The sequence below is a fragment of the Lonchura striata genome, chromosome 4 (genome assembly GCF_050655825.1).
Source record: "Lonchura striata isolate lonStrDom1 chromosome 4, ASM5065582v1, whole genome shotgun sequence".
NCBI classification, from domain to species: Eukaryota; Metazoa; Chordata; class Aves; order Passeriformes; family Estrildidae; genus Lonchura; species Lonchura striata.
Window position 1 is genome coordinate 8,866,208 of NC_140706.1, and position 27,222 is coordinate 8,893,429.

At 44.2% G+C, this 27,222-nt stretch overlaps 1 long non-coding RNA gene across 3 annotated transcripts; it reads right to left on the reverse strand.

The window, feature by feature from the left end:
• Positions 1 to 1,924: 1,924 nt before the first annotated feature.
• Positions 1,925 to 27,168, reverse strand: LOC146767521 (uncharacterized). 3 transcript variants are annotated; one of them, XR_014955064.1, is made up of 5 exons: positions 20,570 to 27,168; positions 19,379 to 19,599; positions 6,920 to 17,579; positions 3,302 to 6,772; positions 1,925 to 2,030 (listed from the first exon to the last, which is right to left on the reverse strand). It is a non-coding gene; the product is annotated as an uncharacterized LOC146767521 (long non-coding RNA). The 3 variants fall into 3 exon arrangements; XR_014955063.1 differs by having other exon boundaries at positions 6,920 to 11,666; positions 16,910 to 19,599; positions 20,570 to 27,166; XR_014955062.1 differs by having other exon boundaries at positions 6,920 to 19,599.
• Between the last annotated feature and the right edge of the window lie 54 nt (positions 27,169 to 27,222).

Sequence of the window (27,222 nt, forward strand, 5' to 3'; positions counted from 1 at the left end):
AATCTTGATGAAGTCTGTGGGATTAGCTCTGTAGGAAACCAGTGTTGAACATGTTATAAGAAAAGAAAGATGATGGAATGAATCCTTATGAATCCCTGGGATTAAACAGAAATCTTGGGCCCAGGTATAAACAGAGGACTCAAAAACAGCGAATATAATTTTCTAGGACTTATTTAGGCATGTTTTTATCTGATAGCCACACACTCATAGACAACCTGTATTTCTCAGTAGGGTTTTATCTTCTGTGAGCCATTTGTGTCTGAATTTAATGGGTTAGAAAACCTTGGTATATAGCTGTGGCACAACTGCCATCCAGCAGTGCTTAAGGATGGAGGGCTTGGGAATCAGCAAAATTCCAGCAGGAGTTTTATATTTCCTTCATCCAGAAGAAACCAAAGGGATGGAAAGTGGCCAATGCCAATCTATAACGCATTTTTGAGAGAAATTACCTGTGAAACATGCAGGACTTTGTGAAACATGCAATGATGTCCAGGTGATTGGATGAAGAGGTGGAACTTGTTACATCTCCATTTGGGAAAGCCATTTGATGAGATGAGATGTGAATTGTCCATGCAGTAATGCCATTTGGACATGGCAGGTTTTAATTTTCAATTTTTAGGTGCTCATGCTCTGAGACCATTCAGAACCTAAACCTAAAAACGTAACTCCTTGAAAACCTAGTGCAATTAAAGTGGTAGAACAACAAAACCAAACCAAACAAAACCCCAACATTCATGCAAGTAGCAACTCAGCTAAACATAAAATAACCCTAATTGTGAAAGCCAGCCTAAAGCAGCATGAAGATCAGAGTCAGAAGAAACCTAGAAGGCTTTTCCCACAGCTGGACCCAGGGGACCCCGACAGGCAGAGGGCTGTAGGGTCACTGTTCCCTGGAGGGCTCACCCTGCCTGCAGACAGCATTTTCTCCAGCCCGGCCTCCATCCCAGCTGGAACGGGCTGAAAAATAACTGGAAGTTTCTTGTCAGAGCAGACGCACAGCAGAGCCAGTTCTTCACTGACAAATGGGTGAAAGAAAACAAAATATCACACTGTCATTTAAAAATAGCTTCAGCAGAAATACCACAGGCAGTGCTTTCACCGGGCAGAGATCAGCGACTGATTAGGGAGGGTTATCAGTGTACCCGGTGCCGGATAAAACCCGATCCTGTTGCAAGGCGCTCTCATTCGCCCTGACAGATTGTGGAGGCGTGATGAATGCCAGAGAAACTCTAGAAGTTTTCTGATAATGCAGGAGTTTGAAACAAGGGGTTTCTGCTCCTCACCTGTAAAGCAGCTTTGGGAAAGTGCCATGCGGTCTGATGGTGCCAAGTGGGATTTCAGATTTTGGTGGGACAGGGCCATTCCCTGTTCATGCCAAATGCAGGCTGGCTTGGTCCACTGCCAAAGTGGGGAGAGCTGTGCAAGGGTGATCCCCCTGTAAATAATAGTGAAAGCATTTCTAAAGGAGAGGAACCACTGCAAAGTTCGGCCCAGGTTTGGGCTGAACTTCCATTTTTAAAGCACAGCATGTGTGACATGCAATAGTTTTCCAATGGCAGAGCTCAAATTGCATGACCCAGGATTTAGGGTTATTGCAATTTTTAACATTCCTTCTGGTCTTCTGCCTCTTGATTCTGCTTATACAAAGAATTCAGATGTTAAAATGAATGTATTTTTCTTGATTTGCTTATTGTAAAGTACTTGGGCATCATTTAATTTACAACTGTTATTTGGGTCAATTTGCATTATTCTAATTATTTGATCCAATAGGGGAATTAATATTCACTAGCTGAAGAAAATTGTGCAATGAACAAAACCACACCAGTTTTCTTAAGAGACTCTAAAATGTATTTCAGGACAAAAGATGAAACTGATGGAAAGATATCAAGACCAAGTCCTGAGCTTTTCTGAGAGGGTATAATTTGTTAGTTTACCATAGTCCCCTCAAGATGTACCTTGACCCATCACTTGTCTAAAACTTCATACCAGGAGCTGTGACTGAAATCCAGATGCTTGAAACACTGTCAGTACTGAAAAAAGAAAACAAGTATATTAGAAGAAAAGCAACTAGATGAGTAGCTTTGCTAAGTCAAGTGTCGTTCTCATGACCCTAAGATTAAATATCTTTCCTGTTTTTATGTATCCTGACTGTTCTTGACACGTGACTGCAAAAGCAAAGGACAGCACAATGGAAATATGTGCAAAGCTGTCAAAACCACAGAAAGAGACAAATCAGGTAACATGGTGACCTACCCTAAAGCAGGGAGCCTTCCTCCTGGGGCTGCCCTCGCAGCTGGCACCTATCCACAGCTGAATGTGTGCCCTGATGGTTGGATGCCATCATGTGCAGCATGCTCAGGAGGGCAGAGTCCCTGCCTCTGCACTCAGGATTGAGGACCTAGCATCTGCTGCCTTGCCAAAGCCACTTCATAGAGTGGGCAACACCCCAAGAGCACAGCAGTGCCTGGAGTCAGCATGGCACTCCCCTGCCCTACCTCACAGCTGAGGTACAGCTGCTCACAGCCATGTTGTACAGCAAGCAGGGGGATGCAGAAGCCTCACTCTGCATCTCCTTGCAGGAATCATCTTGCACCCATCCTTTCCCTCTTTTTGCCCCATTCCTAGGATCTTGGTCATGCAGAGTTCCCACCATTCTCGCTCTTCCAGGCTATCTTCAAAATGCTGTCGTGGGTGATTCTCTAATCTCCCAGGGAGCTGCATTTCTGAGACTTCCCTTCCTGCACAATATCTGTTCCCTGGTGGGATCCACATGGACCATTTCTGGGGGCAATGCCAGATCCATCACACCACTGTGATTCCTGCTCTTCCATCATGAGGCCAGGGCGTTATTTGAGACTGGTTCTTTACCAAAGCAATGAGTTACTGTTCTTCAAGCTGAGGCAACAGCAAGTGACACCTTAGGCCTTTCACTCCCAGGTCAGTTGCTTCTGCTCCAGGCACCACCTGAAAGGAAAACCAGCTGCCCCTTCTCCCCCAGTAAACCAGAGGTGGGAAAACACAACTCCCTCAGCACAGTCTGTAGCCATATGTACTCAGCCTGGACCAGTGACTGACAATTTTGCTGCTGAGATCTCCTGCAGGAAGGAGAATACTGAATACAGGTTGTCAAAATGCCTTTTAGCGTTAGCAGGATACTGTGCTCCAGGCAGAGTAGGATACAAAGCCTTAAGCTGTTCCAGGCTTCACAGAGCAGCAGACAGGAAAATACATGTGGCTGCACTGGGACACGTTGTTTTCAAAGCTCTGTGTGATAGCACCAAGTGGCATAAATCAGAATTACCTGTCACAAACTGTATGTCTCTGTGGCCATTTCTCCAGTCCCAGCTGAGCAGCAGCTCAAACTCTCTGAGACAGTGGTTACACTGAAAAGAAGGAAAAGATGTAATAATGCAGGAGATGGTAAAAAAAGCACTGATGCCTGAAGAAAATGTTGAAATGCATCCCTTTAGAAAGTAGTGTCAAGGATGTGTTAGGGCAGGAACACAAGGAGTTTTCCTGTTTCCTGAGAACCCAGAACTGGCTCCAAGAGGTTCTTCCTTTAGCACCAATCTCACATTTTGGCTTTTCTGTATGAGGAAGTGCAGGACTCTGCCCCAATGTGTGCTTTCTGCAGCCTCAGGGTGTCCAATGTTTCTCTAAAACACTTGGCAAAGTTAAAGCTCAGCCCATCCCCAGGGAGCTTGTGGAGCCAGGCCAGCAGCATATCCTCCTGGAAGCAGCTAATGACTGAGCTGCTAAATACTTCACATTCCTCATGGACACCAATTCAGACTCGAAGCCTGAAGAGGTTGCTCATCATAATACATTTGCTCCCGGGAACTTTTCTGAATAGCAACAAGTCAAGTCAAAACCTCAGTCCAGACCTCACCTCCAGATCCAAGCCATATTCTGACCACACTCAGCAGCCTAAATGTGGGGAATCACAACCTGGGGCCTCTGCCTGCTCTGGAGACCAACCCTTTGGCTCTGTATTCCTAGTGCTGAGCTATTGCTCACCTGTGGTATTTAAAGGCCTTTTTCCTAATTGCTTTCCACAGCTCCAGCTTCTGTTGGAGTGCTGTCCTTCTCTCCAAAAGTCTCAGCCTGCCTTGGTTTAGGTAACTCATTGCAAGACACTCTAACCAGGGTTGTCTTAAAACAAAGGTAGATGTTGGTTTCTTTTCACCCTCCAGTTTGGGTGAAGTCACCATGATGTGTGAGAGGCTGGCAGTGAAAAGGAGCTTAGCTTGGACTTACCACTGCCAGAGAAGTTCTGGGCATTGTGCTATGGTAACTGAACAACATCCCATGGCTCTCAGAAGTATTTTCCATATAGGAGGTCAAGATAGTAAGAGCAGATTTTGTAGAGTTTAACACCAAAACGTGCTACTGAAAACAAAAGATGTTGCTGAAAATTTAAGGCAAAAGTAATTTGTCCAAGAACACAAGGTTTGATGCTGGGATCAAGGTGCCAGGGCTCATAGCTGCTACCCCAGATCTGCTGCTCCAGCACTTGGGGGTCAAAGGCTGGGAGTAGCTGTATTTTTGGAAAGAAGTCCTGTTCTTAGATGGATTCAAGCATAGTGAAATCAGGACAACAGCTTCATAAATTCATTTCCTTCTGCCTTCCTCACTCATCATTGACTTGTTCCCACACTTTTTGGCAGCTTCTAGCACTATTTTTCTTTTCCCCACAGAATTCTGTTCTGTTTCTGTGCAGAGGTAAGCTCATGTAAGAGAGGCTTAGACAGAAAGAAAAACAAACAGCCAAGGTCCATATTTTAAGTATTATTGAACACATTCTGGTATCACTTAGAACAAGAAATTATTTGTATATGTCAAGAACATAGAGAAAACCCTGAAGTGATGAATTTATAATTTCTAATGTAATAGTTATAAAAAGAAAGTACCATTTGCTATCTTGCTTCTTACAACATTATGCCCAGGTGGTCTTTCCATTTGTCCCAGAGTTTGTCCTGAGGTGCTGCTGTGCTTTGCTCATTACTGCTAATTCTGTTGTTCTGCAAGGCTATGAGAAGATGAGGTAACACAGATCTTTTCAAATCCAGGTTTCAGGAAGAAGAGAGACACATATCTCTCCAGTCTGGTAGGGGAAAGAATGAAAAATAAATTGCTTGGGTGATCTGCAGTTGCTGGCTATTAATTCCTTTGAGGATTTTGTATTGCTTCCAAGGCAAATACAAGATTAGCTGATGGAGTAATGGAGTAGTATGGGATAGAGATCACATGGGGGTTCTTGTAACACAGATGTTATTTATTTAGCCTATGCAGAGTAAACCTACTTACAGATGTAATTTTGTATGTTCAACATGATGTCTATGTGCCTAGTAGCCCCCCAGTATAACCTGAGAAGTCAGGAATCCTGCCTTTGTGAGCCCCCAGCTCCCAGGCAGGGACAGCTGCCCTTACATCCATCCCTGCTCAAGTGAGTGCTCCATCAGGGAGTCACAGTGCAGCCACTTGGCAACGTGCAGAAGTGAGCAGGTAAAAAAGCAACCTGGCTGCAGGAAGGCAAGGGCAAAACAGGTCTCAGTCACCTGAAACCTTCCTGCTGATTCACCCAGCTGCAGGGGCTGCCCATCCCAGCTGCACCCATCAGTGGTGGTGCTTGGAAGAAATGCTGCTGCTGTAAGAATGCTGCTATTTTGTAAAAGCATGTGCAGGACCTTCCAGTGCCAGATATCCAGACGTGCTAATGCAAAATGCATTAGCCCAAGCAGCAGGAGCTCCAGGGTTGCTGGCGCCATTGAGTTCCACTCATTTCATCTTTATTATAAATACTGCATTGTCGTCTCATTCTTTTCTCTCATCCTCTCTTTAGAAAAGAATTATAAGGCTCTAGTTGACTGGTCCCTTTGACTTAGTACAGTTGTTAAACCACAGGCAGTAAATACCTCTTTCAATTGTTTAAGGCGGATGTATTTATTTCATTGGAACTGAATGAAATCTGTGAGAGCTAAAGAATCCCTCCTTTCACGGCAGCTCTGCATTTCTACCTCTGAGCTGAATGCAAAAGGAACTCTTCCTTAAACCTGCCGTGTGAAATCAGCCCACCTTCAGGCTCCCCACTCTCAGCTTAGTTTTTTGTGGTTCAAGAAGTATTGCAGGCTCCAAAGACTCACCGCCTACTTGTAAATAGTGATCTTTCACCAGGCAGATCTCAGCTGACAAATGTTAATTGTTATGCAAACTATCCAGAAGATGAGCTCTTCTCCCAGGACTGAAGGGCAGCCACGTCCCAGATGAAGCGAGGCAGCTGTTTAAACAGTGCGGGGTGCGCTGCCCCGGCTGCCAGAGCAGCGGGAGAGCCGAGTGGTGCGAGCGGAGCTGGAGCTGTGCCATGCCACCATGGTTAACACCCCCGCTTTTGTGGAGAAAACCTCCACAGCACAGCTTGAGAACTTTAACTGACCCCACGCCATCAGGAAGATGATTCTGTTTCAGTGGAAAACAGATATATAAAAAATTGTTTCTTTGGTCTCATGCGGTGGGATGCTCCCTTCTTCAACTGGGAAAAACAAATTCTGATAGTTGGGGCAGGATAGGGATGGGAGAGCAATGCTTTTCCCAGACCAGAGGGTTTGAAAGGGACTAGGGATGCTGAGAATGCCATGCAAACCTTCTTACCAGGAGGCAGGTCCTTGCCTGAGGTGGGTGGTGCTGTTGGGTCGTGGCTCCCCAATGGAAGATGAGAATCAGCTCCTGTTCTTGTGAAAGGCTCCGTTGGTGCTGCTCATAACTCCACCATAGGCTGAAAGGAATTTTGAACGTGCTGTCAGCTCATTTTTCCTTCCAGTCCCATTCAGTCACTGGTCCTCCCTCCTGCACTGCTCCAGTGTGGGGTCTTTGGGATCACTATGAAGAGTAAGAGTCATCCCAGAAAAACAGAGGGACTCACCACAGCTGCCAGTAAAACCAGCCCTGACAGGGCTGGTGGGCGCTCTGTGAGCAGCAAATCCTGCTTTTGCCTGTGCAGCCTGCAGGGAGGAGGGGGTTCAGCAGTGCAGAACAGCTCCAGGAGTGAAAGGTGCCACTTGCTGTTCCCATGCCTTGGACCAGGCTGGCTGCAGAGAAAACTTACATTTCAATTTACATGTATGAGACACGCATAGAGACCACTAGTGTGGGTTGCCAAACTATCTGTTATCAGGCACATCACTACACTTTTGGGGTAAAAACCCCACTTTTCTGGTCACCAGATATCATGAAGAAATGTTTATTCCCTGGCAGTAACTTAGGATAAATTTCAGGGGTTGCTGTGTTCCTGATGAATATATCGAGAACTACTTCTGTATGTGGCTGTGCTGAATTTCTGAGCATGGAACCAGGGCTTCATGCCATCTTGTACTCCTTGGGGTGTTTCAGAGGTTTTGTTGCTAGTTTGTTTTCATTTTTAAGATAGCTTTGTACTATTGCAGCAGGGAACTTGAGTTTGGGTTTTTTATAAATAAAATACTTTATCCCACCTGTACATAATAATCTTCAGATAAATAGGACCTCATGAGCTTGAAGACCATTTTAAGACAAAAATACATTCTAAGGAAGAACAATCTTCCTTAGAGGAAGGACTAAGATTTGAAGATTCAGACAAAGAAGTTTGTAATGATTCTTACTTTCTTGAAATTCAATAGCAACATTTTCATTGATTTCAGTGGCAGCAGGATGGCAGTCTACTTAAAAGAGGAAAAAAAAGTTATTTAACCAAAAAAATCTGTACCAACTTTACATCTCCTTGCCTCCTTTTGCATCAGTTCCCAGTATCAGCCTGAGCAGAACAGTCATGTGCTATTTCCATGCTCCACTTTCCCCTTCAACAGCTCTCTGGCAACTTATTTTACAAAATATGGGAAGACTCCTTCCCCAGAGGGCTGTAAAGCCATGGATTCGGTTGCCAGGGCAGGCCACCCATTCCTCTCAGCAAGGGCTCTTGGCTCAGCCCACAGTGCCATAGTTGTTTTCAACTGAGACTGAGCTGATAAGGGGATTTCCTTTCAAGTGGAAAAGCATAAACTATATTTATATGCAGATAATTTCCTATTTGTTTGGTTTAGCTTAACAGGCTGAATTTCTGGCCTGTCTCTTCAGTGCTCTCCGACCACATGAAACATTCACAATTGTCCGGGTGGGAGTTGTTTTGCCAGAAGCTGGAGAGATGCCACAGTGCAGCTGCTGTGGAAGGCAGAGGTGGAAGGACACGGCCAGTCCTCCTTACTCTGCTTTTTCTGTAAGGAGCTAACACAGATCACAGCACCTGCCTAGCATTTGCTACCACATTCACTACAGGTACTTGTGCCACTGACCCATCGTTTGTCCATTACCTGGGAAAAGCACATTATTTTGATCAAAAATTTTAAAAGAGAAATCCCTGAAGTATAACTAATGCCTGTTGAGCCACCCTGAGGACTTAGTCATTTTGCAGGCAAGTAGGACCATGCTCAGCTAAGGAGCAGGAGAGATTGAATTACATGAGTAGTAAAGGAAGGATTTACTGAAAAAGCTGGTAGAAGACTCCCAAACTATTAATGCCCAGAAGGAAGGGAATATCAAACCAGCAGTACTTCATGTTCATCTGGGAAACCTACTTCATTCTTCTCTGCAGGGATTTCCAGAGAATGAGACCCCACTTCACAGCAAACTGATAATTATTAGTCTTCTCTGTATCCATTTACTTGCAAAACACCTCAGGATCCCTCCCTGCAGGAGTTGCTCATGTTCCTTGTATTACCTGGGGGTTTTATATTGCATTCAGTTCACTGACTGCCAGAGGAGTATGCTCTTGAGGTTTAAAGATTAAGCTTTTATTTAAATATATATTCCTCTAATGTTGTACATCTGGTTTTGTTTAAACTCGTTTCAGAAATCCTTTGTTTTCTGGGTCCTTTACTGCTGGTCCGTCTAAACTCAGGCTGTGGATGTTACCAGCAGCTCTAGCTGAGCCAATGTCTTTTCCAAGATCAGGATTCTTCCCGTTTCACCCTCCTCGGAACTCATGGGCTAGATCAATGTACACAAAGGTTTTGTGGAGCAACATCCTAAAGCCACCTTTGTTTTATACTCTGAAAGGCCAGAAAATAATAAAAACACCTCTGAAAGACAATAAATACCTTAATATTTTACCCTTTGGGGGAGCCCTTAGTGCTTGTTGAGTCCTTTGATGTTTGGATCAATGTCCTTCAAGAGACAGCACATAGCTCTGGCCCACCCATCTCCAGACAATCTTCTGGTTCTGGAAAGAGGTTTTTTTCAGTTTTGGAATGCTGTCTGTGCCATCTTGCAATAGGATCTTGTCTTTTTATGTCTTTCAGTTTTGGAGGTTTCTGTTCTTTTTTTTTGAGGTAGGAATGTTGTGTGAAACCCCAAGAGCTCTAAGGACAGTGTTGATGGTCCTTTATGCCTTGAGTTAAAGCTGAGATAATTCCTCTGCTGTGAAACAGTCATTAATCGGCACTGAAAGTTAAAGTTAATAGAATAAGTCTTTAGAATTCAAGTAGAATTTATGCAGACATAGGCAGGTCTCCAAGGCCTTGTGTGTGTATGTACATATAAACACATACATATGTACTCACGTATGTCTACATATATACACATGCAAACACCAATAAAAAAGTATACATGCTGCAATCCAGCAAGAAAAGTAAGAATCAATACAGAAAGTACCATCACAAAAAGACCATCTCCCTAGTCCTGCCCTCTAGAACTGAGTAACCCTGACTCTATATAAGAATTTAAATTGTGTAAAATAGCAACATTGTTTTAGCTTTTGGTTTTCTGGGAACTTTTCTCTTCTAGAGTTTCTCAGCTTGAGAAAGTGACAGACTAAACAGTGGATTCCTGTACCTTGTGCAGCCATGCAAATTACATCTAGTTTTCTCATGCCCATTTTGAAATACAGTTCCCATCCTACTTAACTGTGTCCTGGTGTGAGACAATACAGTATTGAGAAACACTTGAAGCTACAATAGCAGCAATGCAGATCTTTTGTTTTATCATTAAGTGGAATGAATCCCTGAGGACTCAAGAGAACTCCACAGAAGCCTGATGTATGCAAAAAGAGGCTGGTTATGGTAAACAAGGTTAGAGATAATGTGAATATTCAACATGCACATTCACACAATGAGTAGACAAACGCCCAGTATGATGGGAATTTTCATGAGGGAGCCTTCCTTCTTGCCTGTAAAAGAGTCAAAGGGATAATATCCATCACCATTTATGAGATTTCAGGTGGAGGAATGTAAAAATACCAATGCTCCATGCATTTGAGGCTGCACATGGACCCTGACTGAGCTACAGCAGAGACCAAAGCCTTTCACTCTTTGCATGTGAGATCCCTAACTGGAAGTCAAGTGCCAGGTAGATGTTTCTTGTTGCTCCCTGCTCTCGATGAAAAGTTCCTTTGCAGAAGGGAATAATCATGTCCTAATAGTGAGAGCTGGCTGGCATGGGAGCTGGGGATGAGCCTGGATACAGAGCTCTGCACAGGAAAAGCAGCAAAGGGAGGTGGCATTCCAAAGAGCTCTTAGAAACAGGGACAGAAATCCTGGTAATAGGACCAAGGTGGCCACATTCAGGCAATCAGACCAATAACAGGAGCAAAACCAGGTCTGGCCATAGCCTTTGACATGTCCTTTTTGAGGACAGCAGACTCCAATCTTCTGCATTGACATCTACAGTAAATATGTTTCTTCCTAAATGCCTGCAGTTCAAAAACAAAACTAGTCTACAAGATGTCAGTGTTCATCTTCTGTGAGAGGTATATCAGTCAGGTTGTCAATTAAAAGCATTCACTGAAGGTGAGCTGTGGATAAATTAATCTAATAGGAAAGCTCCATAGGTCAACAGCTTCCAGTCAGGGATGAGGGAATGTCACAGCACATTGCCTGTGATTGCACATGATGGTAACACTGTCTGTAGTCACCTGGAGGCAACATCCCTGGATATGTTAATGACACCTTTGCCTGCAGCCTGCATGGTGCTATGGTTCAGCATGCTTGAGCTGAAGGTTTGTTTCTGTACTGACCACAGACCTTGTGCTACTGAAATGCCCACATGAGCATCCGGGTGACTCCCTGTGCTTGTGAAGCATGTCCTCCTCATACAGCAGAAGAGCAATTGTCACACACACAAGAGCAGATGAAAATGGGTCAGTACAAGATTACAAGCAGAGAAGGTGCAGTCTGATGTGGGACACCACCAAGATACAAACTGCTGGAGATCCTCACAGAGGCCAGCAGGATTTGGCAGTAGGGACTTGTGGGTCTTGCATGCTCTGCAGCCTAGTCCAAAAGCACCAGTCATGGAGTGTGAGCTGCCCAAGGACCACACAGCCTCAAAAGGTGGACTGTGAGCCTTCACAGTGAAGTCCTGCCCTCTGAAGCAGAGGTGGCACAAGATGATTGAAAATCAGTTTATTGACCAAATACCCAAATAAGAAGTAATGGTGATTTCCTGTTACCTCTGAAAAGCAGCAAAGGTGGAAAAATCACAGGTCAGCAGCAGGGTTTGGACACGCTTGCAGAGTGACACTTGAAGGTAGAACCAATTCATTCAGCCATGACCAAGATAAGAAGACAATCCACGTCAAACACAGCTGAATTTAGGGAAATATTAATCTTTGGCCCACTGCGTTCACAGGACATAATTTGAAACTACAGGAAACACAAAAAGACACAAGCACATGCATGATAAGGGAAAAGCAAATCTTCACCAAACCTACCTCAGAACTTCAGGAGAAGAGATTAAAAAAATCCAGATGCTCAGAAATACTCTGCTTTACCCCTCCCTCAGATGATGTTTTGTTGCTTAATATAATGTTTAAAACAGTCTATTATTGGCTGATGTTCTTCAACCAATCAGTTCACATCTGTGGTTTTTTTTGTAAAACTACTTCATATTTATCCTCCCAGAGACTTTCTAAGCAATAGTAGATATTTTCTGAAATGCAAAAGGAATTCTGCAATTCTGGAATTCTAGTTTGGTTGGGCTTTTTTGTTTTTCAAGATGAAGAGGAATTTGAGAGCAAAACCAGTTTACTTGATTTACTCATTAAGGCCATTTTTTATAATAAAGATACCAGATATGAATATGGAAAAATAATTATGGTTTCTCTTGTGAACTGAAAGGTACCTTTTATCCGTAAAATGTCTCAAAACAACTACAATCAAGTAATGAAAAAAAAAAAATCCTTGAATAGGAGACAACTGGTTTGTCACAATTCAGACAATTATTTGTTATGCAAAAGAAAGTCCTATTTTAAAAGACAGTGCAGGATATTTGGGAATGTTCTCAAGAGCTCTGTTCCCATCTCTGCAGAAACATAAAATTACATTTTTTGAACATTTGCATCACAGCAATGGGTCAAGCATTCCAAAGGCACCATGGCTGGGTGCAGGAGCTCCTTCTGCCAGAAATCGTAGACATTTTACGTCATGCACATTCTGGTGTTTCCCATTACTGTTTTCTTTCAGTTTAGGGATAATCCAAGATGTATGCCTCTTGCCATTTAAAACTAAAAGAAAAACCACAACAGTATTTTCCATGTAAGCCAAAATCTTTCACATGTGCCAACTGCCAAAGCAGACAAAAGAGCTTTGATCATAGTCAGACACCATAACTAGCTACTTATTTTAATTACAGAAAGTTTTAACTATTATTACACGACAGGCTGGCACATTCAGCACATGACATAATTTTTGAAAGCTTTTCATTTCTCTCAGCACAGCTCCAGCCCTAGGCTATTCCACTCACAGCAGAACCATCAGTTTGAGTGAAGCCAGGGAGATATCACAGACTAAGACCTACAAAACCCAACCAATCCCACTCCCAGCTGGGTTGGAAGAACATCATTCTCAGTGCTCCAGTCAGGGCAGAGCTGTCAACTGCCTACAGACTGTGTTTTCTTTTGTTCTTTTAATTTTTCAGGATGAAAAAATTCTAAGCCTCTGGTGTTTTGGGATATATTGCTTATTGCTTTTACTTGATGTTGTCCTTCTATTTATAGTACATTAGCTGTTTTAAGTGGCGGATAAACTAACGCCCAAAATATTGTGTGTTTTCGTGCCTGAATCACTGTCAGACCACCAAAAAAAACTCCCAGTCATGGCACAGGTCAACCCAAACATTTTTATAGGTATTCCTGGGCTAGTACATGTTTTCATCTCTCTTAGCAATATTGAATTTTTTGGCAAAGCTTTCTGTGAACAAATTCACAAAAGCAAAAAAGGGGCTGTGACGGTCCTAAAAAAGGCTCTGTGATTTCTATTTGAACAAATGCTTATGAAGACTCATTTTTCTCAGAGCTCTGGAACTCTAATCCTCATCTATTCAGCCCACTGGAGAAAAACACCAAATCACATCCCCTATCACTGCATCTAATTTCAAATTAAATCAAATAAGCGTAGTAAAGAGAATAAACACAAACAATTAGTGGCAACGATAACGATAGGAACTGGTTTGAAAGAATATATTTCCTTTGGAAAACACTGGAAAGCAGTGTCAGAGTTTAATTTCAGAGATTTCTGTTTAATGTCAGAGATTAATTTAACAGCCATTAAAACATCTTATTAACTCAAGTGCTAATTGAGTGCTTGGCAGGAATAACACAGCACTGCCAACCATACACATAAAAATAGTTAGAATTTGAAGAAATTCTGTGGTTAACATTTTATTACTTTTATAACTTGCTAATATAGGTTCAGCTGGCTTAGGTGGCCTTACCTACCTCCTTCGTACCTGTTTTGAAGATGTCATGCCCTGATGGCACAAAGTCTCAACTGTTCTTAGGAAAAATTAAATCCTTTTGGCTGAAATCTTCCATATTGGACTGAAACACATGCTTTGCAGTGATGCCAGAGTTTGCAAGCAGAAAGGTGCAAGCTGCTGAGCTTTGGGAATTCTCAGTGCCATGACTGCTGCCATGATGGGCACTGAGAGAGGCAAGGTGAGCACTGAGGAACAACTGGCTCAGCTGTTCCAGTAAAGGACCCATGACAATGCTGACCACACTGACCACCAGCCCCCAGGACTGGTATTGAGTTCCAGAGTAGCAGAAGATTGTTTTCTTGTACATGGATATCTGCAGTCTGTAGGGAAAATTAGACTAGCAATGCTCCTTCCTTTATATTTGAACTCCAATAGCAATGGTTTGTGGTTAACACATGCTGCTTCCTGGGTCCTCTCATCCCTTTCACTCATAGCCTGTGAATGCATCCTACCATGGCTCTAGACGTGGAGAAGATGGCCACAGATTGCTGTATTTTGCTTTTGCAGAAGCACAGACATCACCTCCACCCATTCCGCTACTAGCACCCACAGTAGGAGGAAAGCAACTAGTATTTCCTGACCAAGCAAAGCCAAGGCACCATATTGCCTGAATTTTGCTTGAGACTTCAAGGGAAGTATATCCCACTACTGGAAGTGTTACAGGCACACTCAGCTCCAAACCTCTCCCTTGATGACTGCAAATGGATGGTAAGGACCTCACTCCTTTAAAGCAAGACCAACTTTCAAGTCACATCACCTAAATTGAGCACAGGCAGGAGATAATTTTAGCTCAGCCCACCCTAAACATTACACATACTTTGAGATCAAGTGAGAGCAAACAATACAGATGAGAAGTTTAGGGTCATGAAGTTTGTCAAGTTTTAAAACAATTCAAGTTGTTTTCTAGCCCTCAGCAGGGACACACCCATAGCAAAATGTGTTTAGATACACAGAAAGCAATGGATGAAACCCAAATTTATGGGCAAGCCACTGGCTGACCCAAGCCCTCAACTTGTGTGTGGCTGCAGCACATGCTCCCCTGTGCTGGGAGTCTTTGTTGTGATTGCTGTACCTGCAGTGAGCGTGGCTTCCTCCAGCTCAGCAGCTGCAGCCATGGTGGTCGGTGGTCTCACACACAGCTGCCTCAAGCCTGTAGTCAGGAGCCCCTGAAAGGTTATTTAGCTCAAGCATAAAAGCTGCTCAACTGGCTTTGATGAAGCTCCAGTGAAGCATAAGCCAAGCAAGAATGACCAGGGCAGGACTGGGAGGTGTATCTAGGACAATGTTCAGGCTGCCAGGCTTGCACAGGTACTCAGCACAGGTTATAAAGTGCTTCAAGTTGTCTACTCCACTAGGAGCCTTGTTCAGAGGAGGGAGGAAGTTTTGCTGCATGTCATGTCCCCCAGCCACCTAGAAATGACCAGCCACCAAATAAGTAGTGCTTATTAATAAACTTGCTTAAGGAAATTGGCTGGAGTCTTACTTTTCATTGTGCTGAATGAATGGAGCTAAATATAATCCAGAGCTCGTTTTGCTGGGTAACAATGCAAGAGAGACTTCCTGTTCTAGCAGAAATCCCTGAGTTTAAAAGTAGAAGCTTCTCTAGGCTGGGTGAAATTCTTCAAATCTAAAGAAACACTGAGGTGACTCTCTAAATTCCTCTGTCCTCCTAAGTAGCGATATTATTTTAATACTCTGTGTGAGGAGTAATGAAGTATCTCTCTTAGAATCCAGCTGAAAGCACAAGTTGTTTTAATCAATGAGCTCTCAGATACAAAGGTACTTCTTGGCTTAAGACCCAAATTCAGTAATTATTTTTTCAGCTGAACTGGAATAAAGACATTATTTAAACATGTATCTGTCATCTCATGCTGCCTGCGGCCGGCTGTTGGATATCTATTTCTCAGCAGCACTGTGGCAGCTCCTTATGTGAAAAGAAAAAAACATAACCATTTCCTCACATGACTGCATTTTGGGATTATGCCTTCTTACTCCTCCTTCCCTGGAGCATCCTGTTAGGAGATGGTTTCAGGTGCTAGCAAAGCCCATGGTGGTTGTGCAAGTGCACACTGGTCTTTGCAAACAGTGTTTGTGGGGAAAATGTGCAAAATAGAGGGCCTCAGATTTTGATTTTTTTGCTCAGTACAGAATGAATCACTGTCTGGTTGGGCTACAGGAGAGAGGAGATCACTAGAAAACAGTAATGGCATCACTGCCAGGGCTGAGATTCTGGAGATTGAGCCATGTAAAAATACTTTAATCCTGCCAGCTCCTCTCCTTTATTTTGCCATTGGTTATATTACAGACCCATCAACTTTCTGAATAGTTTTCCAGGATCAGCTTTGATTGTACAATGCTGCCAGTGTGCGCAGCCTCTGTGCAAAGTTTGTGCTGTAGGAGAACAAAGACCTAATCTATGAGGCCTTTTCTTAGCTCTGCAGGTGCAAAATCTGATTTTTTCCCTGTGGGGCAGTGCCATGCATAATGGACCGGAACTCAGTGTTGCAAATAAATACTGACTGTTCTCCTCCTGTGTGTAGCTGCAAGATGCTGTTGGACTGCATTCAAGCCTCATGGGACTGTGGTGATTCCCTTAGAGGAGGAGGTCAAGTTGGTCAGGTGAACCACAGTTGTGGGTGGAGTACCGAACACTTAAAGGGTGATAAAAGTTTTAGGAGGCTTTAAAGCCAGAATAAGATTTGGTGAAACCCATGGGCAGAGCCAGCTTGGTCCATTTACTTCACACACCTGGGGTCAAGGCATTTGGTCAAGGGGTACAAACAAGGAGGCAGAAACTAGTGGGGTGAAAACAGAGATGTGTGTTGGAGGTGGAGGGTGGGCCAGAGGCCATGATCTCAGGGTAGGAATGAGAAGAGGTTTGAAAGAAAAGATACTCTGGGCATCTGATAGGGAGGTACTGATAATCTCCTGGATGTTTCCTGTACAGGAAGGTTCCTTGGAGGCTCCTGAGAGGCCATGGCCTTGCTGTGCTCCTGTGCCATATCTGTAGGGCTTGCATAGACAGGCAGCTGGCTCTGCAAGACTTAAGTATGACTGCAACAACCAATTTGCTAATCCTCTGCTTCTGATGGGCTGCAGGTGTACACAGATAATAGACAGATCACCTTACCTCCACCAGCGAGATCTGGGGCATTGCTGGTCTTTTCAAGGCTGGGTGACAGCCACACTGCTGCAGAGGGCATCACTCAGGGGACAAAACACCTTGGTAAGCCTTCAACCCAAGGCAACAGCACCCAGGTGCAAACTACTGCCTTGAGCATAATTCCACCTGAGCTGAACCTGCAAGAGAAAGTCAGCATTATCAGTTTCAGTTGCTCCTGCAGCTCTGGTGAGTTTGATAGTTAGGAGCAACCTTCAAAATCTGTATGTGTGCTCTCTGTACCACCTGTCCACCTGAAAGTGGCCTTTCAGCCTGGAGCAGCACCATGTAGCACTTTCCCTCACTGTCCCATGACTGTGGCTCACAGGGGACTTTCCCCACTGTCAGGCTACCTCTACCCTCTGGGTGATGAACACATAATCTGGAGCTTGGGCTCTCCCATTGGGCAGAGTTTGAGATGCTCTGGCACAGCCACATTTCCTCAGTGTGGGGAGAGCTTGAGAAACATAGGGCACACTGCTGTCCATGAGTAACTGAGATAGCTTCTGTACCTCAGTCAGGCCCTGCGGAACCCTCCAAGCTGTGGGGAGCGGCTGGAGGATACAGGAGCAGATTTTGTGCTCTCACCCATGCTTTGATGCTCGTGCCTAATGAGTTAATCAGCTGCTTGTTGTCACGCCTGAAATATAAATAACAAACAAGCAGAGGATGAACTGGTAAAATAACAACAAACAACCAGAGGATGAACTGAAATAAACAAGACATTTTCTGGCATGTGCTCCCTTGACTGCAACATCAAAGATCATATTAAGATTTTTGTAGAAGGTTATTTCTCTGGGTTTCTTAGCTCCGAAATTATCAGAAGTGTCAAAATCCATTTGCAGGCAGACCTTCTGGGGAGGAGGACACTGCTGAAAGGGCAGAGATGTTTAATATTTCACGAAGGGCATGCACAGACTAACGCACAGTTCTCAAAACATCCTCATTAAAATGCTTTAATTAACATCGGTTCAAACACTAGCAGACTTGGAGATTCACATGTCTCAGATACATCGGGGGTGCTGTGCACTGCTCAGGTCCCAGTGGGAGCATCCTTTCCCTCTGCCAGGGGAAGAAATGCATCTTGACCCCCCTCACAATGTCCTTCTATCACCATGTTGAGATTCCTCCTCTCAAAGGGCCAATAAATATTTTTTACCCGACAACATGCCAGCCAAGTAACCATTCATGCAAGAACAAACGAAATCAACAGTGTAAAGGGAGCAGCAGAGATGATCCTTTCCCTTTCAAAGGCTGTAGTTTCAGTTCCCCAACGTCATTAATCTCATTAACCAACTACCTGGCATCTGAACTAGGCACCCCCTCCTCCCACACAGGTACAGAGTGCTTCCTAGCCCTTGGCCACCTTGTCTGTATTTTGAAGAGAGGACAAAGAGAGGGCTTTAGACCAAGCCAGACAACAGAAAAGCAAGGGCACAACCCCATTTATACGAGGTCTTTTTTAAAATGGACAGAAGATGCTTCTTTTCTCACCCAGAAGAGACAGAGTACTTTACACTTTGTGAAAAACTGAGTTAATTCATGAAAAAAAGAGATGTAGGGTAAAGTGGGTGGAAAAATATCCCCAGTGTTTATTGTTTCTTGGGCTAGGAAGGATTCTGGGCCTCTCCAGGGCAGTGCCCTGCTCCAGGGGCGTGTGGTTATGCAAGAGCTGAACATCCACAGTGACCTGGTGCTGCCCACCTCATCCCCATCACAGGCACTCACTTCCATCCAGGAACTGCAGCCTGCCCTGACATGTGCAGCTGGACAAAACAGAGGGAAAGGTCAGGGCCTCAAGTGCCAGCAAGACCAACCAAGTTTCCTGACAGCAGCAGCAGCCCATAAGGAAGTGTCCTCTGCCACCAGCCACTTTATCTAAGAGATGAAGAGGAAAGGGCTGCTCTCTGGGCAGACTGCTGCCCTTCCCAAGCACTGCTGTCACCCCACAGCAAAGCCATTGAGGAGCTGGGTGGCAGCTCGTTCTGCACTGCCTTTTACAGTGATTATTAACCAGGCTGCAGTCACATTCCCAGCAACTTCCTTTGGTCAGCACTGACATAGCAGCAAACCATGTGTCATGAGAGTTGGCACTGGTGAGTCAGGTCTGCTGAGTGAGTGCCTGAATGACTCCATCCTAGCACGTAGATTGGCTGGAAGATCCATCCCTGCACATGGATCCCACTGGAGGATGATATCCCAGCATGCAGAGAAGCTTGCACTTCAACCTACAATAGATATGAATTTCTACTCCAGAGAAAATACATTTTAATTATGCAAACTCTATGCGCATTTTTAAAACACAGGGAAAGAAAAAACAGGACCCAGTACTTATCTTTTTGTGAAATCATTATTCATTTGAAATACACGGATAATTAACCACATTATCATGCAAATTTAAGTGAATTGAGCTGGCTGAATTAAAGAGACTTCACCTACCTAACCATAAAAATTGCAACACGAAGCTGTCGCAACGAAGCTCTGAGCACTATTTTTAGTGCAGCACTGTAAGAGGGCCTGTGGGAGGGCATCTTCCAAAGGAATGCAGACGGTATCTTTGAGAGGAATTCATCCTTAGGAAACCATTACTAGCTCTCAAGAATGGCCAAGGGACATTTTTCTGGCTGGGCTGGAGTTTATACACAGAGAGCCACATGCACCTACAAAAAAAAATCATTGAATTTAAGAACAGTTTACTGAAGCCAAATTTTCAAGTGCTCCTCCCTCTGCTCCTGGTCCCTTGGCTCGCCATCCTTGGGGCACACCAACCCTTTACTGGTGAAAAAAGCTAAGTTAAAAATTCTTATTTGTTGCATCTGAATGAAAGCTGTTTAGCCTTTTCAGAATTACTGTTCTACAAAGTGCTCATGCCATACTTTTATTCACCTGAAAAATACCCAGCTACTGAGATGAACTTCTTTCCATTTTCTGTGGTTTTATAACATTGCATCTTTGACCGTAAGGCCTCAGGCACCAATGCTTGAAGAGGACATGCACAAAGAGTTCCTCTCATCAAAAAAGGACAATTAAAATCCAATGGTGATTGGAACCTGAATGGTGATTTTTTCCAAAGATATTTTTGTTCTTGTTTGTTTTTTTGTTCTTTAGGTTGTTTTTTTTTTGTTTTGTTTTTTTGGTTTTTTTTTTGCCTGTCCACACATTAACTTTGATCTCTGTAAGAGAGTACAGCTCATGCTTAGTTCTTGTTCAGTTGCAGCCTTGTGTGGGGTACCCCTTTCTGGTCATCCTTCCAGGACACTGACAGGTATTTCTGGCACACTGGCATTGCAGAATCACAGAGACACAGCACGGTGGCTGACTGCAGATGCTGTGTTAATGAACACTGTCCTTAGACATTCACAAACAGCTAAACCTGGCTATCTTTCCCCCAAATACCTTCAAAGACATAAACTGAGAATAGGCCTGTCCAAGCTGAAATGTTAACACATCCGAAGCATCAAAATCATTAAATGAGTCACATTTAACTCATATTTTACTGATAAAAAGTACTTAGAAGCATCATCTTTGAAAAAAGTCACAAATGCCGTATAAATGGACATTTGGAGATTAAGTTTTCTGGGTACTTTTAGATGCATCACCCTCACTCTCTTCCTCCCTTGCATATCTTACCTCAAAAACATTTGACCCCAGACACTGTATTCAGGAATCTTTAGATGAAGGAGAATCCATGAGTTCCCATCTCCACGAAAGTCACTGGGACTCTGGTTGCCCAAGTGACTTCAGCAAACAAGGACTTCAAAGCCTTTAAAAATAGTACAGCTGAAAAACATAAATAAAGGTTGTAACTAGTCTAGGATTTTCAAATACTTAATACTTTTTTTTATGGAGATGTTTGCACTTATCAGCCTTATCCTATGCTTCAAAGGGCGACCAGTGGTGGTCAGCTTGGCTGCCTATCCCTACCACCAGCCCTTCCTTCTAATTTTACCTCTCGCTTGTTGAAACTTGGTTTTGAGTGCACATCCATGGGGGGAGAATTTACATTTTCTGACATGTCTGCAAAATGCCTGCCACAATGTCTAAGTCCTCTAGATGCAATAGTAATAATAATAATAAGAAGAAGAAGAAGGATGATTCTTAGTGTACACAGTGTGCAGTGAGGCAGCTGAAAGCCCGACTGCCAGCAGCTTTGTAGTCTGACATCTACTTACCAGCAAAGGAGAGGGTGGAGGAAGGCCAGTTATAGCAGAGGAAGAGGGAGAAGCTCCTGGGAGAAAACCAGAGTGCTTTACAAGTTGGAGTTGCTCTGCTCACCTGTGCTTAATGAAGATGCTGTGACTAAACACTTTTAAGGTATCACTCCAGAGAAATTCCTTAGTTTCTATTGGGAAAGTTTGTCTGGGTGGATTTGAGGTCCTTTTCTGCTGCTTAGGGAATTCCACAGGCTGGCACAGACCACAGAACACCCTTAAACATCAGCAGAAATCAAGAAGCAGTAAATGAACAGGGATTGCCATGCTATCAGGGAATGCCAGGAGGTGGATACAGGCTGCACCAAGAGCAGGCACAGGAAATCTGCTGAGTCCCAAACCCCTCTGATTTATTGCCCTGGTGCAAACCATCTGCCCAGCACATGGTCAGTCAACCTGACGCCTCTAAGAAATCCCACCTGAAAACCCAGCAGGCTGAGACATAGGGCAAAAGGGATCACTTGCATCATAAATACAATTCTGTTTTTCTGCAGGGAACTGAGCTACATATTTCACTCAAAATGAGTGAGTGGGTGAGCTGGTGAGGGATATGGGTAGGGGTTTTTGTTTTATGGGAAAAAATCTGCAATTTTGGAATTTGTTTTCTACTTTGAAGCAGGTAATAAATTTGTCATGGATTGCAATTCCAAAATTGCTTCACATGAGGTAGATCAAAGTGTTTGGCATGTATGAAATTTGGTGTAGGCCTATAAAAACCATAAATTATCTTTTTCTATAAAACTTGAAGACATTGAACCAAAAGATTCCAAAATATAGGAAAATCTGAAGCAATTTGAGTTTACTTAAATTTTGTCCAATTCAAAGCACTTCTTCAAGAGAATTCTTTTCCCAACACATCAGCATTTCCAAGCAGAAAAAAACACTGGTCCTGTTTCCCATCCCTGGTGTTGTTCTTGCACCTCTGCTCAAAAACCCCTAAAAGTTTTGATGCTGGAGAAGGCGGTTTGTGCTGGAAGCAGCTTTGGGGAACATCTCCCATGTGCTGATGTGAGCCCTGGACCCGCTGGGATTTCCTGGGATCCCCAGAGCAGACACCCAAGCATTTTCCCAGAGCCTTGTCAGCCAGGCACACGTGGCCAGCTGGTTTCTGTCACCGCAGGCAGAGCCGGAGGGCACCGCACACAACAGAGGCGGCTGCCTCTGCACACAACAGCACCCTGACAGGCATTTTCTTGTCACAACAAATTACCCTGAAGTGCCCTAAAATATTCAGTTTGCTGGAAGGAATTGGAGAAATGTGAAGACATAGGATGTATTTTGCTGAGCTGACCAGAAATTCTTCCTGCAAACAGTCAGGGCATGATGTAGCACAGCAGCAGAAGGTGTGAAGGAGATGAAGGCACAACAAAGCAAATGTTCTGCAGTGACATTTGTCCTGGAGTGTAAATTAAGAGCTGGAAGGGCTTGGTGACAGTCCAGCACACACCAACAGCAGGGTCTGCATCAGGAGCCAGACGCGACAGTCCAGACTGCAGGACCAGCTACTGAGGAGATGCCAAAGGTAGTATAAAAATAAAGCACTAATCAGGTTGAGAAGGCTGAGTATTTAATCACCCTGCCTTGATCAATGACTAAAAAAGCATGAGCAAGGAGAATTTCTGTTTTGTTAGGAGCTGTTTTCTGATTGACAGTTTGCTGGGCTTGGGCAAACACCTTCCGTTGACTTAAGCCTTGGGAGAAGTTGTGTGAGCTCTGGGCTGCACCATCCCCCACCAGCTGGCATCTTTGCTCCTTTTGGTGCAGGACAGCAAAACACAGCATTTTTACAGAAAATAAAAATACATAAAAACACATGGCTAGGTCCAAAACCTAGAAGCAACAGGTTTGGTTATCAGCTCCTCTTCTGCCTAACTGGCCCACATAGAAAGGCAACCAAACCCTTCAGTGCCACAGGAAAAGAAGCTTCACCCCATCTGAGTGACTTGACAAACTCTGTCCTAGGAGATTTGTTATCTAAGGGACATTTCACTGAGCACACGGGTAGGTTTGGTTCTTAAGGCCTTGCATCTCAGGGAGACAGGCAGGGAAAGAGCAGGGAGAGGAGCCTGGCAGGGGCAGAGCATTGGCAGCGCAGTGCTGGTGCCACTGCTGGAGCTACGGTGCTGGCCCCTCTCCGCAGGCTGTGGGCAGGCACGGGGCAGCTTCACACCCTCGTCCACACGCTGGGACAACCTATATACACCTGTGGCATCCAGCATCAGCCGCTCCCGCAGCACGGATCCTCAGGCTGCTCTCCCACAGCTGAGCCGAGGAAAGCTCTCCACGCACGGAGGGATGGCACAGACGCGGTGCCCAGCTCCGCGCTGCCGTGCGAGGCGCGCTGCCGCCGCACCGGGAGCCGCGGCCGTAGGAAAGCCTTTGGTCTGACCACATCTCCCAGGGCCGCCTGCCGGACTCCGCTTCCACTTGGGTAACCTGCTCTTGTAAACATCGGCGCACGCAGAAGCCACATCCTGTCCCCCCCTTGTGCAATCTCGGGGCCATCTCCTCCGTGGCCACGGCGCACAGAGGTTGCGACACGCGGGGAGCGCCACGTCCGCGTGGGGCAACGCGGGGCGCGGCCCGGCTCCGGCCGCCGCACGCACCCGGGGCTTTAACTTTCAGCTGACCGGCACGGACTACGTGCATCGGGAGGTGGTTTCTGCAAGTAATTCTTCTCTCCGCAGGAACATATATCTGACTATAATTCATGCATGCCTGGGAAGTTCAATCCAGTCCCACTGGAGTAGCAAGCTTGGTGGGAGTTTATTTATTTAAAAGAGTGCGTGCAGTAGCGTGGAAAAAAAAAAATCAAATCTATCAGAAACCATAAATCTTATTTCTAACCTAGCTTTGCTTTTCTTAAAAGATGGTCTCAGGAAACTGCTTTTAAAATGTGGCTTCCATGTAACCTCAGCTTTTTTAGAACTGCAATCCCCACAGAACAGCATTATAGTATAATAATTAAAACATTTACAAAATGAAGATAATCTATTGCTGATCCAAGTTTCTATGGAAATTTGGAGGCCATGCTGTATGCAGCTGTTCCCAACTAATGCAAAGGTTGGCTGTAACTTTACTTCTGAGCCCGTTTGTAACTTGGGGGATAATTTATCTGTTCTGTTTACACAGTTCTCAGCTTGTACATCCCTAGAGTGCAACATTTCTATGATTCCCAAGCAAAAGGGTGCTTCATCCTCTCAGCTCAGCCTGAGAAATTAGTGTTCTTAGGCTTAATGAGGCACCTCTGCTGAAAGGTGCGGGTGCTTGCTCTGCTGTTGCAGACAATGCACTGAATGAGATCTACCAGAACAAGAGATGCACATGGGGTGGACTGCAAACCCTTGCTCACACTGGCCTGTTGTACCCCCAGAGCTGGCAGAGGCTCTGCCAGATGCTGGGCTGTGGGTATGGGCCTATACCTATTGGTTCCTGCTAATGGGGTTTGGTGAGCCTGTGAAGGGTACACAAAGAACAGAGGAAGCAAAAAAAGAAGGGCAGTTTTACCCCAGGATGAGGCTGGCATCTTAAGGGTAGGAAAATAGTTCTCTAAAGTTATGGACACCATTATACCTGTCACCTTATTAACACTTTCACAGACTCACACAGATCAGGGGAAGCTGTTGGATGGCAAAGAAAAAGGGAAGAAACAAATGAAAAAATATTTTAGATGCAATGATGCAGGACTTTTGGGGCTTATGCTTTATAAATCAGGCTGATAAAATTCTGGACAGCCTGCAACTTCTTGTGGGAGAGCAGAGAGCAGGCACTTGTTACCTGTTCATCATCATGACATGATTATGTTTTACATACACTAACTTATCTTCAGTTAGTCCATGGCTGTTATAAGCAGTTTTCACTTTGCAATGTTAAATTACTAAAGAAGAAAGTATTAATAACCCCTAAGCAAAGAAAGTTGCCTAGAAGAGCAAAGCTCTAACATCTACACAATGGCCTCAGGGGTGTAAAATTTTCAAGCCTCATTGAAACAACAGCATGAAAATCTGCTTTTTACAAAGGCACAGAAAAACTCTGCCAGTCAGGAGTGCACAGAAGAAAATCTTTCAGCTGAAGTAAGTCCGGAGGTTCCCATCCTGAACAAATATTTAGCACCATTCACCAAATGAATCCCTTAGCATTAGTTTAAACTCAAAGACAGAAAGTCATAAAGCTTCACAGTGGGAATTTAAAAAAAAGCCCAAACAACTAAAAATAAGCCAAAATACACAAAACCCCCCAGTCCCAGTATTTTAATTCCTGTTTGTATTTAGCCACTGCAGGACAGCTGAGTTACAGTTGGGATGGAGGTGGTGATGGCTCAAAAGTGCCATTGATCTTAGAGAGTAACTGTATCCAGAGGTCCTCAGTAATTTCTCAGTGAAAATAATTTGCAAATAATGATACATATCCCAAGATAGTAAAAAGTCTGTCAAAGGTGCCTATAGGAATGCTGGAAAGGAACCTTTAACTGGAGAATGTAATGTCAAGACAAGAGGTAGGTTTAGATTAGATATTAGGAAGAAATTCTTTACTGTGAGAGTGAGGGCAAGGGATTTGAATACACATATGTTGTATTGCATAAGCGTGTAAGCCAGGCTGAGATCAACCTGAGCTCCTCTGCTTCCTCAAAGGGCAGGATCAGCTCAGCCTCAGCAGGCACAGACACTGCTCTGATGGATAGCAATGCCCTGTTCACTCTCTGGTCTCCTTGACTTGTGTGTGGGGAGTAAGGAAGGGGTTTTGATGTAACACAAGAGTGATTTCCTAGAAGACAAGATGATTAGCTGCCTGTGCTAAAGGGCTGTTTGCAGAAGCACAGGTCTCTCTCTGTCCATGCCAGGGTTTGCAACAATAAATCACGGGTTCACTTGGATGCATTCCTTATTGCCCATGGGAACCCTGTTGCTAAGTCACATAATTATGTCACCGTGGAGCATCTATGACTTTTTTTTTTTTTTTTGTAGTTGGGTTTCTTTGGTTCCCCAGAAAATCTTCTGGGCATACAGGTTTCCTTAAGGTAAAATCTTAAATTTCCAGTTACATATTACCTAGGTTTTGGTCATCATCTTACTTGCAACCTGGACAGGCCATGAAAACATGTCTTCATATGGTTCTCTTTTGGGTTATAACAGCAGCCACTTCATCAGAGCTGGTCACTTTCTTTCTTGGGACAAAACAGATAAAATGTTATAGGGTCTAGTAGTATCTGTTTCCAGAAGTCCTACATTAGTTCCTTATCATCATCATACACCATAACAATACAAAAATTGAACTAGTATTTATCTGAGATTAACAAACAGGTCTCCTGCAACATATGAAGGAGTCCATTAGAAAGCAATTTGCAGTCTGCTTGCTTTCTATCCTAGAGAAGCTCTGGATGCCCCATCCCTGGAAGTGTTCAAGCCCAGGTTAGATGAGGCTTTGATCAACCCAGGCTAGTGGGTGGCATGCCTTCCTTTGGCAGATGATCTTTAAGGTACCTTCCAACCCAAACCACTTTGTGATTCTGGTTTGCAGTTCACCACCTCTCTTACTCTGATGACCAGTTTTGTTGTTTCTATGAGTATACTGTTTTATAGCCAGAGTCTAAAAATCTCTGCACATACTGAAATTTCTCCTTGTACACAAAAAGGCTTTGGTTTTTGTTTTGTTTTTTAAATTATTTAGATTCTGGTATTTTCTTTGTTACTACTATGGCTACATGCATTAAACTAGCTCTGAGGTTAGACAGCAATTAGAGCAAATGTTAAGATCATCAGCCACTCAGGTCTATTAAAGCAGAAAACTATTTTTGAGGCAATCCAAGAAACACAGCCTAGCTGGCCAACAACAACACACCTTCCTCATAAAGATGCAGGGTTTTGTGCAGCTGCATCTGACCCTGAGCTCAGAGGATCCTGAGTGCCAGCTACTAATGCAGCTGCAATGCAGATACATCCTGGGAGCACACTGCCCTCCAGTTTGCTTTCCCAAAAAAGGGGGGAGGTGTGTGGTGTCCAACTGTGTCCACCCAGACAGAAAGATACAAAGAGCAAACTGGAGCCAGACCTGAAACGGTGACAAGATGGTGCA